We start from the raw sequence: 19,397 nt of genomic DNA, 5'->3' as shown, positions 1-19,397 counted from the left end.
AAAGTGAAGTGCTACGACAAATCGAAAAATTTTTGGAAAGCCTAAAATTTACGAAGACAAGTCGAAACGAAGGTGCGGTTTATGAGTAAGTGTCAATGCAAAGAAAGGTACATTGCTTTGACTGTGATGCCGGTGGCCATACTTATCAGTGCCCCAATTGAAACAGTGCTCTAAAGTGCTTTAACTGCAACAATTATGGATACATCTCAAAGGACTGCCCTTAGATAAAAATAGAAACGGTTAAAACTCAAAAAAAAATTCTCGCAAAGTATGATACACTTTCGATGTGTAATCTTCGATTATGAACTATAAGCCGACAAACATCACAAACGTTTCGATGCGTATTGTTTTAAAGGAGGACACTCCCGTACAATCTGTATTATAGACGATCAATTTGAAAGGAGTCATCAAGCATTCTGAGAACCAAGTACAGCAGTCCGTTCGTTCTGGTAAGGAAACAACACAGCTCGATTCTGCAACGAAGAGGGGCCAATGTATTTGCCGCATACCTAGAAAACCAATTCCATGTGCTTTTAATATAACTACTACTTCTACAAATAAATATTACCTCGCCTATCATTGGCGAACTGAGCAGTAAGTCTTCTCATCTGATATTCAACAGCATGTTGAAATTAGGCCCTTTTCCACAAAAGTGATTTTTGTAAGGCTATGAACACGGATTCCATATTGTTTGGTATGTATTTTATTGCTTTCTGGGAGGTTATTAGCGCATCAAGAGTTTGAAATAACCGACAGATTTTCTAGTCTTGTTTTCAGGGCACTGGCACTGTGCTTGTTGAAGCCGACTCTTCATTTCGTAGACTGGGTAGCCTTTGCGGTATGGTTTTCTCCAAATTTAGCACATTTTACCGTTCATTTGCATTTTATCCAAAAATGGGAAATGTTTATGCTTTCGTATTAAGGCAAGTCAAAATGTTATGTTTCATGTCAGTTTCAACAGTCCACTGTTAAAATAACAGCTGTTAAACTCAGCAGTTGTAAGCTAACAGCACGTGTTTACGTGGAGCCTAATTTTTTGTGAAAACTTAAATCAATATCTCTTGAATAAAATGACGTAAATCCTTCAAGTATGAAACGGAAATTCATTTAGCTACAGTCTTCTATATGTTATAACTAATATATGCTTTATTTTGTCTGTATTTTTGGAACAATTTATAAATTCACCAAGTGATGTAACTTTGTGTGTAACTTTTTAAAAGAAATTCCCACTTTTAATAGAGTTTACAAAAAATGTTGAGATTTGTTGAACTAGTGTCTTACACCATTTTGTAGAGTGATTAATTCCTAAACAAATGCGACTTTTTGCAAAAATTAATTTTTTGTGTAGCAACTTCTCGATTGTAAATGCGGTCCTACTAGAAGTTTGGCACGAACAAAAGTGCGGCCGAGATAACCTGAGTGCCGTAATCGTAATAAATAAAACTCGTTTACAGAAAAAAATGCGAATGTTTTTCGTAAATTTATCGGTACTTTGACAAAACTTAAAAAATAAGACAAGTTGTTTAGGGAAGACAATATAATTTGGTATGTAATTAAAAAGAAAAGGAAATAAGACCCGAAAAGGAAATTATACTACGACTGCTTACGAATAGCTAGTTTTAGAACACAGTTCTTGCAGATAGGTATTTTGAGAGGAGACAGCAAAAACGAGAAATGTAGTGCATTGGACTCATTTTATGTAAGGAAGCACAGCTGAATTTTCAAAGAGCAACGGAGATTCAGAGCCTTACATTTCATCGTTAAATTTAGGAAGGGGTAATCAGAAACATAATGGAGTTATTTTTGCAGAAGACGTCGTAGAATTAGTATCATCAATATCAATATTATCAACTGAAAATTTCGTTGAAAAATATTTAGACGCAGATGACTAAGTATTTTATTTTTGTTTTATAAAATTTAAATTGAAAATACAAATTAAATAATGAAAAAAATTAAAAAAAAACATTTTTTAAGAGGTGTGTGTGAGGGGGGGGGGGGGGGTCGAATGACACGCCCACTTTTCTAAACTTAGTCGAAGGGTGTTTTTACTAATAGTAAAAAAATAATCAAAATATTTCGCATAGTTTAGGAGTTATTAATTTTTCACAAAAACGGGTCAAAGTCAACAAAGTGCAATGGCATCTCGTTGTAAAATGAAATTTGAAGCATGAACTGAACTTAAAACGCAATATATTGGGCTTCGAACGTAAAAGTTTGGGCTTCCGTTCAAGCTTGTGTTTACTTTACGATTGGTTAATTGATCTTAGCAGGACGGTCAAGCGCTGCTCTCAAAGTAAATGGAAAAGGCAATGTCGTTGAAGGCAAGGTAAATATAGCTGAGATTGAATTAAGAAATTTATTTATTAGTTCCATTAGTGAAACCTTTTTAACTTGCATTCATTTTAGCGGGGAGAATCCTTAATAAGAGACAACCTGATGAGACTATTAATTTTGTTTTACTAAAAACAAAAAAAAATTAAAAAATTTTTTATTAACATCTTTGAAGTCTTTTCTTGTGTATTCCTTAATTGGTAAGAAAATTGGGTAGTTCAGTTAAAATTTTTCCAACATCTATATCGATGATTGTTGATAAATACTTGCTTAAATTTTTTTTTTTAACCACGAACAAGAACAATACCTATTTAGTTCATTTACATGCATGTAGCATACTTATAAATTAAGGCGCTAGTCACAATTGTAAAATTTGATTTGAACTTATATGCAAATAATTACTAATCTTAACAAATACAATTTGAATATATAATCACTATATTATTACTATTATTATTAATTTTTTAATAATTATTTAATATTTAATTTTATTTATTCTTATTTTTAGTTAAGTTAAAATTAAAATAGTTCAGTTAAAATTTTTCCAACATCTATATCGATGATTGTTGATAAATACTTGCTTAAATTTTTTTTTTTTAACCACGAACAAGGTATTGTACCTATTTAGTTCATTTACATGCATGTAGCATACTTATAAATTAAGGCGCTAGTCACAATTGTAAAATTTGATTTGAACTTATATGCAAATAATTACTAATCTTAACAAATACAATTTGAATATATAATCACTTTATTATTACTATTATTATTAATTTTTTAATAATTATTTAATATTTAATTTTATTTATTCTTATTTTTATTTAATTTTTAATTTGCTAATTTTAGCTTTAAAATTAAAATTTTTAATTTCCATTTTTTTTAGTTTTTACGTTTTCTTTAAATTTTATTTCAATACGCTTTTAGTTTAATAGTCAGGTGGTGCCCTTAAATAGTCTGCGTTTCTAAAGTGACTTTCGTTACTGATTACCTTGATAATGTGTGGTAGTATACAAGGAACTGCCTCCTTCTGCATAGATACTTATACTTAAGGCTTATAATATATCTGGTTCTTCTTGACGAACTAAAAGTGAGTTTTTCTTTAAGATACGTTCTGCTGGAGGGTATAAAGACTTAAGTCAGAAGGTTGCAACGCAGTGAAGGAGACGTTTCCGACCCCATAAAGAATATATATTCTTGATCAGCGTTACTAGACGAGTCGATCTAGCCATGTCCGTCTGGTTGTCCGTCCGGTTCTACGCAAACTAGTCTCTCAGTTTTAAAGCTATCGGGCTGAAACTTACCCAAAAATCTTCTTTCTATTGCAAGTATTATATAAGTCGGAACCAGCCGGATCGGACATCTATGTCTTTTAGCTCCCATAGGAACTATCGGGGAAAATAGAAAATGAATGAATTGTTTTTGAAACGAGTTCAAAACTATTGTGAACAGCAAACAAATTCACGAGCAGTTGAGCAAAAGCAAACGCGGAAAGGACGAGTGTAGTTTCGCGGGGACATTTGTGATTCGGTTTTGATTCAGTACGTAATAGATGGCGTAAACAATTATTCATTTGACAAAACACTCCTTTACGGTGCCAGAAACATCAGTGAGTTCAAAGAGAAGCTAAAATGTTACGTCACAAAAAACGAAACGACGACGTAAAAGTGCCAGCGCCAACCAAGAACTTAAAAAACGAGGTTACTTGCTGCAATTGTGGTGAAAAAGGACACGTTTCGAATAGTTGCAAGAACAAAGTGTAACCAGTACGGACATATTTCGCGCAACTGTAACGAAAACGAAAAAGCAGAGAACAATAAAGTGTACACCCATTTAAGGCGGTGAAAAAGTAATCTAACAAGCAAAGAAGTAGTTCTCGTTAACGAAAAGTGCGAAGCTCTGTTTGACACGGGTAGTAAATTCAACCTGGTTCGCGAAGATCTGTACAACGGTTTTCGACGTCCAATACTGCAAAACTGTAGTGTGTCTCTAATTGGTTTCGGTAGCGAATGCGACGCGAACAGAATAAATCCAATTGGACATTTCAAGGAGACGATTCTCATTGACAATAACGACATCGAGTTGGATTTTTACGTTGTTACAATCGATTGCATGGATTTCAAATTGATCGTCGGCGAAGAACGTTGTTTACATGGTGAAATCCTTTTCAATCGCGACGGTTTGCAAGTCCGTAAGATGTCAAGTTGGGTAGAACAAAACGATCTAGTCAACGTAAAGAAAATCGACGTCCCAGAGACTTCCAACGAACTCAATATAAACGATCAAGCAAGTATTTTTGTTAAAAACGAAGTTCGCGAAATTATAAAAAACTACAAGCCGCTGTACCTGAAGACCACAAAAGTCGAGATAGGCATCATCCTGAAAGACGACACTCCGATTTTCGCTAGGCCAAGGCGCTTGCCTTTCGCTGAGACGCGTTTGGTAGAGGAGCATGTGGACGAATGAATTAAATTTGGAATCATTGAAGTGTCGGACTCCGATTTCACCAGCCCAGTGGTAATGGTAAAGAAGCGTGACGGCTATGGATGAAGAAAGCTCATTGCGTAACCTGAGGGAGGTTATAAGCACCTATTCTGAATATGGTCTCGAGTTGAATCTTAAGAAATGTCATTTTTTAAAAACCCGCATACAATTCCTCGGCCATATTATTGAAAATCAGAAGATTTATCCAACCCCTGAGAAGATAGATGCTGTGGCCAAATTCAAGTCACCACAAACTTTGAAGCAACTTGAAAGTTTATTGGGTTTAACGGTATATTTCAGGAAATTCATACTGAACTATGCCATTATTTGAAAGCCTCTCACTCATTTGACCAAGAACAACACCATATTTTACATGGGCCCCAATGAAGAAATGTTAGTAGCCCCATTGAAGAAGATTTTGACCGCAATTCCAGTTCTGAGCATTTACAATAACAAGCTCGAAACATAAGTGCACACAGACGCTTCCATTGACGGATTTGGTGCGATCCTTTTGCAGAAGTCCTTAGACGACGGTCAGATGCATCCAGTGTACTTCATAAGTAAAAAGACAAGCGACGCTCAACGAAAGTACACAAGTTACGAACTTGAGATTCTTGCAGTCATCGAAGCACTCACCAAGTTTAAAGTATATCTGCTGGGCATTCACTTTAAAAACATAACGGACTGCAACGCCTTCACAAAAACTTTGGATAAGCAAAACCTTTGCACACGAGCCGCTTGCTGGGTCCTATTTTTACAGGAGTACGACTACGAGGTAGAGCACCGATCAGGATCTCACGAAACATGTAGACGCCTTCAGCCGTTACCCAATCATGACAATAGCTGACTAAAGTATCTCGATAGGCATTCAAAAAGCGCAGGAGAAAGATGATCATCTTAAAGTGATATGCGATATCAGTGATGGCAAAGAGTCCACAATGACTACTTTCTTAAGGGCGGCGTACAACACATGCTTGTCAACGATTCCGAGTTGGTTGTGGTGCCCAAGGACATGCAAAGGCAAATCATCACGAAAGCTCATTGTGAGGAGTTGAATAACTCCCCACAAATCCCAGCAGCAGATGGCCGGCCGCTTACCAGGTACGCGGCGAATGAGTTTGGAGACAAGAGTTTGGAGGGCGAGAGAGTTTGGAGAGCAAGAGGGTTCGGAGACCAAGAGAATTTGGAGACCAACAATGGAGAAGGAGAGAGCGGAGACTTGGCGGGCGGAGCGAGAGTGCCGTGTGCAAAAAGGAGTAGCGGGACGCCGCCGGACTTTGGACTTCGGAAAGAAGGTGCCACATCTCAGCAGCGGGGCGGCACACAAACATGTCGCATGCGTCTCCCGGATCAGCGGGACGGCAGCATCAGGCTGGAGGGCGGCGGGAAGCAGTGCGTCAGGGACAAGAGGGTCAAACAAGAACCATGGACTTTGGACCCGATGTGGAGAGTTTTGGCGGGCCGTGTGCAAAAGGGAAATAACGGTACCCAGAGGCCCTATATAAACCCGCAGGGCGCTGGCAGCGGGATCAATCGAGAGCATTCAGTCGAGATCAGTCAGTCAAGAGCGAGCAGTCAGTCGAAAGCAAGGAGTCGAACGAAATCCAACCAAGAAAGCTACGAGGGAGCCACACCAGGGCGAGTCGTCGGAAGCAGCGCCGTGAGAGCCTACGAGGAGCAAAATCGTCACGTCGAGACGTTCGGGATTGGGATTACTAGGAATCTCCGAACTGAGACACAGGTGGCTGAGGTCTAAGGAGGCACCACACGGCTAAGTTCTGTTCTGTCCTGCCGACGAAGTCCTGGCGTTACGCCTGGAGGGTCTACTAGACTGAGATTTGAAATCGAGAGTAGCAAGCCAGAAGGGAGAGAAGTCCCGGAGCGGCGTAACAGAACCCCTAGAGTAGCGAGCCAGAAGGGAGAGAAGTCCCGGAGCGGCGCAACGGAACCCCTAGAGTAGCGAGCCAGAAGGGAGAGAAGTCCCGGAACGGCGCAACAGAACCCCTAGAGTAGCGAGCCAGAAGGGAGGGAAGTCCCGGAGCGGCGCAACAGAACCCCGAGAGTCACGAGCCAGAAGGGAGAAAAGTCCCAGATCGGCGTATGCCCTCGAACCCAGCACAGAAGTCAAGACCTACAGCCACCTGTCAGGAGCAGTTCGCAGGACATCGCCACCAGCAAGCAGAACACCACACCGCAACGGCCACGCAAGGAGGATGGAGCCCGCAGGAAGGGCACGGACAGTACGCGAAAGGGTGAGTCTAGGGTGGAACGTTCGTTTACACGAGCAATCAGCGGTCAAGGATCTTCGAGGAGCGAGAAGACAACCCACACCGTCGGAGACAGCGAGACAAGCAAGTTATAAAGCCGACTACAGTCATACCCGCAATAAACCCACTCCGAGCCCGAGAATTCTGTGCTTTTTCACTGAACTACTGGGCGTCACGTTTATATAAATTTGTTGGGACGAACACACACAATCTACTGAGCTAGCCGCACAAATACTGTAGCGAGCAGAAACCAAAGAAAACAGTTCGTTACAGGAAAGGATATTTCGCATCGAAGACGGTAAAGGATCTGATTTGGACAGAGTACTACATTCCAAGTCTTGAGGAAAAGATTCAAAAGGTTATAGATTGCTGCATTCCATGTATTCTTAGCAATCGTACGAAAGGCAAACAGGAAGGACTACTGCATCCACTTGACAACGGAGACGTCCCCCTTCATACTTTTCATATGGATTTCCTAGGTCCTTTATATTCTACCCATAAAGACTACAAGCACATCCTAGCAGTTGTAGACTCTTTTACTAAGTTCTTCTGGCTGTACCCGACTAAATCGACAACCTCAAACGACGTAATTACAAAGCTGCGTAACCAAAATGCGGTATTTGGCAACCCTGCAATCATCATTTTCGATAGAAAGTCCGCATTTACTTCGCAGGACTTCTTAAAATACTGCGACGAGGAAAACATCAAACCCATCAAGACAACCACAGGACTTCCACGCGTGAACGGGCAAGTCGAGAGATTGAACGCCACTATAATATCAATTCTCTCAAAACATAGCATCGACGACCCAACCAAGAGGTACAAGCACGTTGACAAAGTTCAGCAGGCGATAAATTCTACATTTGCCAGATCGATCGCCACAACTCTATTCGAGCTTTTGATAGGCTCCAAAATGCGTACCAAGGAAGACGTCAAGCTACAAGACTTAATGAACAAGGAGGCGATAGTAGCATACAGTGACGGGCGCACCGATTTGAGAAGCAAAGCAAAAACTCAAATTTCGAAGGTCCAAGACGAAAATAGGAAAGCCTACAATTTACGTCAAAAGCAAGTCAATCAATATAACGTCGGTGATATTGTCGCAATTAAAAGAACTCAATTTAGCAGTGGGCTGAAATTGAAACCAAAAATCTTGGGTACGTACAAAATTCTCAAATCAAAGGGCAATAACTCGTACGACGTCAAGAAGATCGGAAATTTTGATGGTCCTAATAATTCTTCTACTTGTGCTGAGTATTTAAAGTGCTGGTCAACACCTAATCACGACGACGATGCATTCGAGGCGAAAGCATAGAAGATGGCCGAATGTGGGGTGTGTCTGCTTTGGGAGGCGATCATTCCACAATTACCCTAAAATACCCTAGACAACATTTCGAGCTCAACGAGAACAACGACGAATAACCCATATGAGGAAGCAAAGGCGAAACACTAGGAGAAATAGTGATGAAAGAGGGGAAGACCCAGAGAAAAGACGAGAAGACGACGAGTAACGACTGATGAGTTGAGTGCGAGCTTTTGACGAGTGCGGTTCGAAGACGTTGGCTGAAAGACGCAAAAGACGCTTAAAATTCAATTTATCAATGTTCATTTCCATACCTTATATTTAACCTAAATTAAACAATAAATAAACTTAAATACTTAACTAATATACTCAAAAAATCCCACATATATATAAATGGTATATTAAGATTGTTATTGGAATCCGGCATTTCGTACACTTCCTTTCTCGACTCTCAAATTGTCAATGAATAAATAAAAGGTGAAAATTAGTTGTTGCTGGCAGTTTTACTTCGTGTAAAAGTTTAAGATCTTATGAGCATTGTTGAGTGAGCAGACACCGTCTTGAGCATGTAATGAACAATATGAGAATTGGTTTCTATCCATTATTTTTAGAGTGGGACATCCTATTTCATCAATGTTAATTATATTATCAACTTTTAAACATTTTTGTAGGAATAACCTTTTTTGATATTCCCTACAAATTATTTCCTCTTTTCTAATTATTTCTCTTAAATACATTTGAGTTTCTTTGAAAAAGTATACTCCATCGTTCCATAAAATTTTATAATGTTTTTTTGTTAACCAAGTAGCTGTTTTTCTATATTTTTTATTCAATTCAATAAAATCATGTACTCTCCACATGATGATGATATGAGAAAATTAGAGTTCAAGATTGTTCCTTTTTGAATACGACTCCAATTTGATTTAGAATAAATTTATTATTATTTCCTTGAAATCCTTGAACATCAATTGCAACAATGTCTTCACTCATGATTGATTGTTTGACAATCCGGTGAACTAGACCATTCAACGGGTTATATTCAACTAAACGATCATGTATCAGCACGCAATATACTTGAACATTTTCGATAGCGGGCTTTGCCAAGTTCAATTGAAATCCTAACATCAATGGGTCCCGATTTCACCATTTCATTTTGATATGATAAGTCTATTACGATAATAGGAGCTTTAGTTTTAAACTCTGCAGGTGATAGTAAGGAGATTCACTTCGATTATAGTAACTATTTTGAAACTTGCAATACATTTCATATAGGTGAACAAATCGATCTTTCTCAAAGTCCAAATTCAAGTCATCGTAGGGTTATGTTTCAGAGTATAAGTAGACCTTTAGATTTCTTAAATTGTTTGTAATCAGATGGTGATTACATTTAAATGCAATTAGAGCAAATCGTGAACGTTCACGGTTAGCAGCTAATTTAACATTCCAAACATGATGTGTTCCGTTACTTGTATGTAACTCGTATGTATCCCAACTACGGAATGCAATCGGTAGATTGGATCCACTTTTTATAATATAATACATTTCAATTTTCGTTGAATCGCTGGGTGTTATATGAGGAATTTTCCATGTAATATTAGTCATATTGAGATTATATTTTCCGACTATTTGTGCATCTTAATTTGATCTTCCTCAAGTACATCATTTAACTTTTTTGATATTAATAGTACAAGTTCATGTTTACAATTTAATAAAACTTTTTTGAAATCTTCAAAAAATCCAATTAGATTTTTAAGGGGTATTGAAAAGTTAAAGTGGGGGTTAAATTTAAATCGGGTCCTCCACACCATCCAGAATTGTAAAGTCCCTCGCTTTCAAATTGATTTAAAGAAACAAAGTTTTTTTTTATTGTAGAAGTAATACCACTAAAGCTGGTTCTATCTATCTCAACACCATTTATTTCATTGCGTATTTCACCTTAAAAGTATGCGATGCAAATATTTCTCATCCTCCCAATAAAATTTTGAGTTTCTACCGCTCCCCCTTCCTTAATTCGGATAATATCTCCTTGAAAATTTAGAAGACTCTCATGGGGGAGTCTTGATTTTGAATTGTAATTCTTATCTCATCATTTGGTTTAAATGATTGTTGATACGGTGAATAACTGTGAGTCTTCCTATATTTTTACGTTTTAAAGTGTGCTGATGATGGTAAGTATCACCTCTTTTATTATATATAATCATTGTATTAGTCTTAAATATAAATGAATTGTATAGTTTTCACCGCGTAAATTAATAAGTTCACCATTCTGATCAGTTATGTGTATAGAGAGTGTACTTATTTCTCTAGTGTTTACTGGTAAGTAAATGAGATTGTGTGGTGTGATGTTCATTTTATAGCGTGGTGGAACATAATTCCGAATTCGAATAATGAATCATCTTGTCTACTATCAATATATAATCCGCTCACAATATTACATATTGCATTACATTAAGTGAAGTGTGTTGTTATTACTTTCCATTTGAAATGTTTTCTCAAGGTCATAATCTTTTAGTTTATTTTTTAGAAAATCATAGTTCATTGAGTTCATATGAGTTCCCTATAGAAAGTTGAATAACTTTATCACCAATATGAAATAGATTATTATTTATATCAACATTGGGTATAGAGTTGTACATATGAAAGTCGATGAGTGCATGAGTATTGTTTGTAATGGGTTCATTACCATTTAATGTAAGAGTGAATTCTCTACTCATTTTGGAATATAATAATGAACTGTGAAAATATAGCCTATACAACGAAATTTATATTCTCAAATAATTATAAATTCATTAAAACCCTTCCTATATATTCCTTGTTCCATATCGTTATCTGAACTTATTATAAGAAATCCGTACTTATCGCTCCAGCACTTTTGACAAATTTTCAACTACAAATGGTCAACCCGGAAATGATGAAGGTACTCAAGGATGTTAATGGTAACCTACCAAAACCTCTCTTTACAAAGATGAAGATGGAATCGGATGTGCGCTATCCTATTCATCGAGCTCAACGTAAGCGAACCAGCTTTGGAATGGCCCTCGCTCTTGAACTTGAAGAGTATATGCTTTACTTGCCGGAACAATACTCGACTTAAGATGATTCGACCATTTAATATATAAATGATAGTCTGCTTTGTATTATTAAAAGGAATGATAACAACCTCTATTTAGAATTAAATAAAGCTTAAAATGAAAAAATAAAATTCCATTAAACTCAAAACACTTTGTTATAACTATTTAGATTATACTACATTTTTCCCCAGTAGCACATGAAAATCAGAGAAAACTACAACAATAAAGCGAAATCTTTTAGAACATTTGACGAAAAGTAGGAATTTATTTAAAAGAAAATTTTATGAATTGAAGCAAATAAAAAATGAGAACGTATAAAATTTGGAAGAAACTTTTAAACCTATTACAGAACATTTACATGAATTACTCACTGAAAAAAAAAAAAAAAAAATAAGAAAAAAATTTTAAGACTTAGTTCAAGAAAGAGAAAATAAGAGTACTTAAAAGTAATAAAAGGGTACAGGAGAGAGTAATTGAAAGTGATAGTAAGAGTGATGCTTATGTTGATGCTTACTCACAACACTCTCATATAGATTAATCTGATATTTTTCACCAATATCTTATAGATGAATCCGATGTTTCACAGCAGTCTTATATAGCTGATTTAATTGAAAGTGTATATGAAGAAATATGAAGAATATCAACATTAATCAGTTAAAACAAGAAAAGTTTTAGATAATAGTTATGGACCAAGAGAAGAAAATAATATTTAAATGTTGGGTAATAGTACACTTAAAATTAAAAAAAAATGTAATGGAATTAGGAAGTGGAAATTTATGGACTCTTTCACCTGGTTTATACTCCTTAATTTTTTATAACAGTCCTACGGATTATACTAGGAATGATTTAGAATCATATAGAAAAATTTTAATTTAAACAAGTGCTCACAAAAGCAACTATCAACCAGATGGTCAAATAAAAGTAAATCGTTCTATAAAATATTCTTCAATTATTAAACCATTAATATTGTCGTATTCAGTAAATGAAGAATATACTGGTTCTGGGTGTATGAGACTATAAAAAGTACCACCAAATTATGAATATTGGGATAATGTTAATAGACTTGTTGAAAGATTGCAACTCTTAATGGCATCAAGAGCTGCTGGTAATAATAACCATACTTATGAAATACTTTCAATAATAGAAGAATTGCGTGAAGCAAAAATAATATATTAATAAAATGGAAAACATTTTCTCATTTAGTTTAATAGTAAAATGTCTATTGACAAGTTTGGCCATTTTTTAAATGATAAAGATTTTTCCTCACTTTTCAAAAGGGAAGTTGAGAGTCTTTCTGGTATAAATCTAAATACTGATGGTCATACAAATGTTCAGAAAGAAAGAATTAAAAACTCTTCAAAACCAATAAATGGAAATGATTTGGTGATGAATTTTTTAGATGAAAAAAGCGAAATCACATCAAATGGAAACTATGACTAAATCATTTCAACTACAAAATAAAAAAGTATCAGAGTTGGAAAGTAAAGTAATAAAAATGATAACTCAAATGGAGTATATACATAATACATTAAAAGAGCTTCTTGATAAATTGGAAAATCTTAACAATTTCATAAACCAAAATTTAAAAAAAACCCGCACCAGTCATTCGTTTTGATCAGATACAAAAAGATGAAACGATACTTCGAAGTAATCCATTGTCACGTCGTAAAAACGAAGAAGAGGTCTTAACAATTAATTTGGATCATATATAAATATACCGTTCTTTCCTTATTTATTTTATAATTGTCAGTTGATAGGTTTGGTTGTTTTTTAAATGAGAAAGAGTACTCAAGAGATATAACAAGGGTGTAGAAAAATTCCAAAGTATACTCAATGATTATGATGGACATTTAAATATTCAGAGGAAACGGTTTAAAAAATCCCTACCCCTCATTCATGAAAACGATATTGCAACCAAAATTTATGTTGATGATGAAAAAAGTAAAAAGAATACATCTAATGAAATTTCTAAACAACCACAGAAACAAGAAATCTTTAGATGAAGAACTCAAATCAATAATATTGAGGGAAAAGTGAGTTAAATTTCTAAAAAATTGGAATTTCCCTTGAAAACTATTAATAAGATAGTAGAGGATATAAATGAAATAGAAAGTAACATTTTCAATTATATCATTGCATCAACCGTAGTTTTAAAAAGTGAAACTGAATCTTTAGAGAAGAAACCATTTGTACCAAATAAAATAAAGTTATGAGTAAACGAGATTACAGTATCTGAGTTATATCGACCATCATTCAAGAATTTTCCAAGACATCGAGTTATAGTAATGGGTGTTAATGATTTATGGCAGGCTGAATTGGTTGAAAAGGGGGCATATGCATCATCAAATAAGCCTTTAGGTATTTATTAACAGTAATAGAAACCTTTTCTAAATATGGATGGGGTGAAGCAATAAAATCAAAAAATGCAGAAAAAGTTACGAAAGCAATGGAAAAATAATAAAATGTGGCCGTGGAGTACCAAAGAATTTACAAACAGATAATGGAAATGAATTCTATAATAAACAATTTAGAGAAGTGATGAAACGATATGAAATTAGTCATTACTCAACATTTAGTTCTCTGAAAGCATCTATTGTGGAACGTTTTAATAGAACACTAAAAGAACTTATGTGGCGTGAGCTCAGTTTTAAAGGAAAATACACATGGCTTCAAATATACAAAGAATTGATTACCAATTATAGCAATAGGAAGCATAGAACAATTAAAATGGAACCCATTGATGTTAATGTTACAAATGAAAAACAGATTTTGAAGAGATCGTACAATCATCTAAAAATATTCAGAAATGGAGAGTTTAAAGAGGGGGATCATGTACGATTAAGTAAATATAAGCATGTCTTTGAAAAAGGTTATACTCCAAACTGGACAACGGAAATTTTTCGAATTCGGAAAGTACAAAATGCATCCCCCACCACATATTTACTTGAAGACTTGAAGGGTGATCCAATTCAGAGGGGCTTCTATAAACAAGAAATTAAAAAATAACAAAATTCCCTAGTACTTATCTTGTTGAAAAGATTGTGCGTTGGCTAGGCTTCTCAAAATCAGAAGATAGTTGGATTCACAAAAAAGAAATTCTATAAAGAACAAGAGAAGGCATAAAAAAATTAAAATGTACGCATTGACGTCAATGTGTGAAATCAAATTATGTTTCTTCACACGCACAATTTATATTTATAAAGTGTGAAGAAATATGTAAAGATACGAATTCGATTGAAAATGATTATCTGCTTGTGCGTTGACTAGGTTAAGAGAGCAAGCATGTACAGATAAAAATTTTGTACGGAACTTGAACTCTAAAGATTCTGAAACAAAGATGACTGTATAGTTACGTACCGTGTAGACTTTTTTAAAATCAGGAGATAGTTGGATTCACACAAACAACAACAACTTGAGGCATATAACAATTAAAATGTATGCATTGACGTCAATGCGTGAAATAGATTCATGTATATATTTATATATATACATATACAAATCTGGAGGATAAATAAAGTATACGAGTATATATTCTTGATCAGCATCACTAGACGAGTCGATCTAGGCAAGTCCGTCTGTCCGGCTGTCTGTCCGTTTCTACGCAAACTAGTCTCTCAGTTTTGAAGCTATCGGGCTGAAACTTTCCCACTCCATAAAAAAGGTGCGAAGTCAGAATTATAGAGGTATGGGTTTCCTATTAATCTATTATCATGGATTTCATATTACTTGAATGGTAGGACTCAGAAGGTTTTATTCAAAAATGCTGTTTCAAAATTTATCTATGTGACATCTGGAAAGCCTCAGGGTAGTCATTTGGGCCCTTGGCTGTTTACTTTGTTCATTAACGATCTTCCCTCAATCATAACCCATTCTCGTGTTCTAATATATGCTGATGATGTTAAGCTTTGTTTGTCATATAGCGTCGGGATTTAACTTACAGCCGGATATTGAATATATTTGTTTAATCTCATAGCTTTGTTTGTCTAACTTACGCTCCAAAACTTGCTAAAACTCTTTTAGTCCCTCTCAATCTCCCTCGCTCTATTTTATAACTGTAACCTGCTCTCTATGGACCCGCCGAATTTCTGGATTTCGTGTTACTTGAATGGTAGGATTCAGAGGGTTATATTAAAGAATGCTGTTTCAAAATTGATCTACGTGACATCTGGAGTGCCTCAGGGTAGTCATTTGGGCCTTTGCTGTTTACTTTGTTTTTGAACGATATTCCCTCAATCATAATACATTCTCGTGTACTAATGTATGCTGATGATGTTAAGCTTTGTTTATCATATAATGATATAGCGTCGAGATTTAACTTACAGTCAGATATTGTTTGCTTTTAATGGATGGTGTGAGTACAAAATTTTAAATTTGAACTGCCTTAAATGCAACGTTATTACTTTTTATATAGATACTTGTGAGGAGTTGAATAACTCCACACAAATCCCAGCAGCAGATGGCCGGCCGCTCACCAGGTAGGCGGCGAATTCGCGTTGTGGCGGCGCGGCGAAGAGCGAGGACGGAGAACGAGAGAGTTTGGAGATCGAGGACGGAGAACGAGAGAGTTTGGAGATCGAGGACGGAGAACGTGAGAATTTGGAGAACGTAAGAGTTTGGAAAGGAAGAGAGTTTGGAGACGAGGGAATTTGGAGAGCGAGAGAGTTTGTATAGCAAGAGGGTTCGGAGACCAAGAGGGTTTGGAGACCAACAATGGAGAAGGAGAGATCGGAGACTTGGCGGGCGGAGCAAGAGTGCCGTGTGCGAAAAGGAGTAACGGGACGCCGCCGGACTTTAAACGCGGCCGGGAGCTTTGGACCGAGAAAAAAGGTGCCACATCCCGGTGGCGGCACACAAACATGCCGCATGCGTCTCCGGGATCAGCGGGACGGCAGCGTCAGGCTGGACGGCGGCGGGAAGCAGTGCGTCAAGGACAAGAGTGTCAAACAGAAACCATGGACTTTGGACCCGATGTGGAGAGTTTTGGCGGGCCGTGTGCAAAAGGGAAATAACGATTCCCAGAGGCCCTATATAAACCCGCAGGGCGCTGGCAGCGAGATCAATCTTTTAGTCGAGACCATTCAGTCGAGATCAATCATTCAGTCGAGAGCATTCAGTCGAGATCAGTCAGTCAAGAGCGAGCAGTCAGTCGAGAGCAAGGAGTCGAACGAAATCCAACCAAGCAAGCTACGAGGGAGCCATACCAGGGCGAGTCGTCGAAAGCAGCGCCGTGAGAGCCTACGAGGAGCAAAATCGTCACGTCGAGACGTTCGGGATTGGGATTACTAGGAATCTCCGAACTGAGACACAGGTGGCTGAGGTCTAAGGAGGCACCACACGGCTAAGTTCTGTTCTGTCCTGCCGACGAAGTCCTGGCGTTACGCCTGGAGGGTCTACTAGACTGAGATTTGAAATCGAGAGTAGCAAGCCAGAAGGGAGAGAAGTCCTTGAGCGGCGTAACAGAACCCCTAGAGTAGCGAGCCAGAAGGGAGAGAAGTCCCGGAGCGGCGCAACGGAACCCCTAGAGTAGCGAGCCAGAAGGGAGAGAAGTCCCGGAGCGGCGCAACGGAACCCCTAGAGTAGCGAGCCAGAAGGGAGAGAAGTCCCGGAGCGGCGCAACGAAACCCCTAGAGTAGCAAGCCAGAAGGGAGAGAAGTCCCGGAACAACGCAACAGAACCCCTAGAGTAGCGGGCCAGAAGGGAGAGAAGTTCCGGAGCGGCGCAACAGAACCCTGAGAGTCACGAGCCAGAAGGGAGAGAAGTCCCGGATCGGCGTATGCCCTCGAACCCAGCACAGAAGTCAAGACCTACAGCCACCTGTCAGGAGCAGTTCGCAGGACATCGCCACCAGCAAGCAGAACACCACACCGCAACGGCCACGCAAGGAGTATCGAGCCCGCAGGAACGGCACGGACAGTACGCGAAAGGGTGAGGCTAGGGTGGAACGTTCGTTTACACGAGGCACAGAAGCGAAGTGAAGAGCGAGGCAGCTTCCTGGCGTTCCGCCTTGACTGTCCGCACGATCTGAGCGGAGGCCCGTGGGACCATCCGGGACAGAGCAAGGGACAGGAGGTCGGGTATCGAGAGGAGTGATTCTGGAAAGCTCGTCAGTCTGTTCACCCTAGTCTGAGAACGGTGACGCTTCCCTATGCCCGCACAGCTGACCCCATAGCGAGTCTGAATCGTGGCCGAGCAGTCACCGAGCCAGCCACGTAAGGAGCAATCAACGGTCATACAAATGTTTAGAAAGAAAGAATTAAAAACTCTTCAAAACCAATAAATGGAAATGATTTGGTGATGAATTTTTTAGATGAAAAAAGCGAAATCACATCAAATGGAAACTATGACTAAATCATTTCAACTACAAAATAAAAAAGTATCAGAGTTGGAAAGTAAAGTAATAAAAATGATAACTCAAATGGAGTATATACATAATACATTAAAAGAGCTTCTTGATAAATTGGAAAATCTTAACAATTTCATAAACCAAAATTTAAAAAAAACCCGCACCAGTCATTCGTTTTGATCAGATACAAAAAGATGAAACGATACTTCGAAGTAATCCATTGTCACGTCGTAAAAACGAAGAAGAGGTCTTAACAATTAATTTGGATCATATATAAATATACCGTTCTTTCCTTATTTATTTTATAATTGTCAGTTGATAGGTTTGGTTGTTTTTTAAATGAGAAAGAGTACTCAAGAGATATAACAAGGGTGTAGAAAAATTCCAAAGTATACTCAATGATTATGATGGACATTTAAATATTCAGAGGAAACGGTTTAAAAAATCCCTACCCCTCATTCATGAAAACGATATTGCAACCAAAATTTATGTTGATGATGAAAAAAGTAAACTAGTACAGAATACATCTAATGAAATTTCTAAACAACCACAGAAACAAGAAATCTTTAGATGAAGACCTCAAATCAATAATATTGAGGGAAAAGTGAGTTAAATTTCTAAAAAATTGGAATTTCCCTTGAAAACTATTAATAAGATAGTAGAGGATATAAATGAAATAGAAAGTAACATTTTCAATTATATCATTGCATGAACCGTAGTTTTAAAAAGTGAAACTGAATCTTTAGAGAAGAAACCATTTGTACCAAATAAAATAAAGTTATGAGTAAACGAGATTACAGTATCTGAGTTATATCGACCATCATTCAAGAATTTTCCAAGACATCGAGTTATAGTAATGGGTGTTAATGATTTATGGCAGGCTGAATTGGTTGAAAAGGGGGCATATGCATCATCGAATAAGCCTTTAGGTATTTATTAACAGTAATAGAAACCTTTTCTAAATATGGATGGGGTGAAGCAATAAAATCAAAAAATGCAGAAAAAGTTACGAAAGCAATGGAAAAATAATAAAATGTGGTCGTGGAGTACCAAAGAATTTACAAACAGATAATGGAAATGAATTCTATAATAAACAATTTAGAGAAGTGATGAAACGATATGAAATTAGTCATTACTCAACATTTAGTTCTCTGAAAGCATCTATTGTGGAACGTTTTAATAGAACACTAAAAGAACTTATGTGGCGTGAGCTCAGTTTTAAAGGAAAATACACATGGCTTCAAATATACAAAGAATTGATTACCAATTATAGCAATAGGAAGCATAGAACAATTAAAATGGAACCCATTGATGTTAATGTTACAAATGAAAAACAGATTTTGAAGAGATCGTACAATCATCTAAAAATATTCAGAAATGGAGAGTTTAAAGAGGGGGATCATGTACGATTAAGTAAGCATAAGCATGTCTTTGAAAAAGGATATACTCCAAACTGGACAACGGAAATTTTTCGAATTCGGAAAGTACAAAATGCATCCCCCACCACATATTTACTTGAAGACTTGAAGGGGGATCCAATTCAAAGGGGCTTCCATAAACAAGAAATTAAAAAATAACAAAATTCCCTAGTACTTATCTTG

The 19,397-nt window shown here is 37.1% G+C and overlaps 1 long non-coding RNA gene across 1 annotated transcript; it reads right to left on the bottom strand.

Moving 5' to 3' along the window:
• Window positions 1-269: 269 nt before the first annotated feature.
• Window positions 270-946, bottom strand: LOC108032774 (uncharacterized). Its single transcript, XR_001768638.3, has 2 exons — window positions 569-946; window positions 270-509 (listed from the first exon to the last, which is right to left on the bottom strand). It is a non-coding gene; the product is annotated as an uncharacterized LOC108032774 (long non-coding RNA).
• Window positions 947-19,397: the final 18,451 nt, after the last annotated feature.

This window comes from Drosophila biarmipes, unplaced genomic scaffold (genome assembly GCF_025231255.1).
Source record: "Drosophila biarmipes strain raj3 unplaced genomic scaffold, RU_DBia_V1.1 ptg000018l, whole genome shotgun sequence".
In the NCBI taxonomy this organism is placed as follows: domain Eukaryota; kingdom Metazoa; phylum Arthropoda; class Insecta; order Diptera; family Drosophilidae; genus Drosophila; species Drosophila biarmipes.
This window is presented reverse-complemented; position numbering and strand designations above follow the sequence as displayed.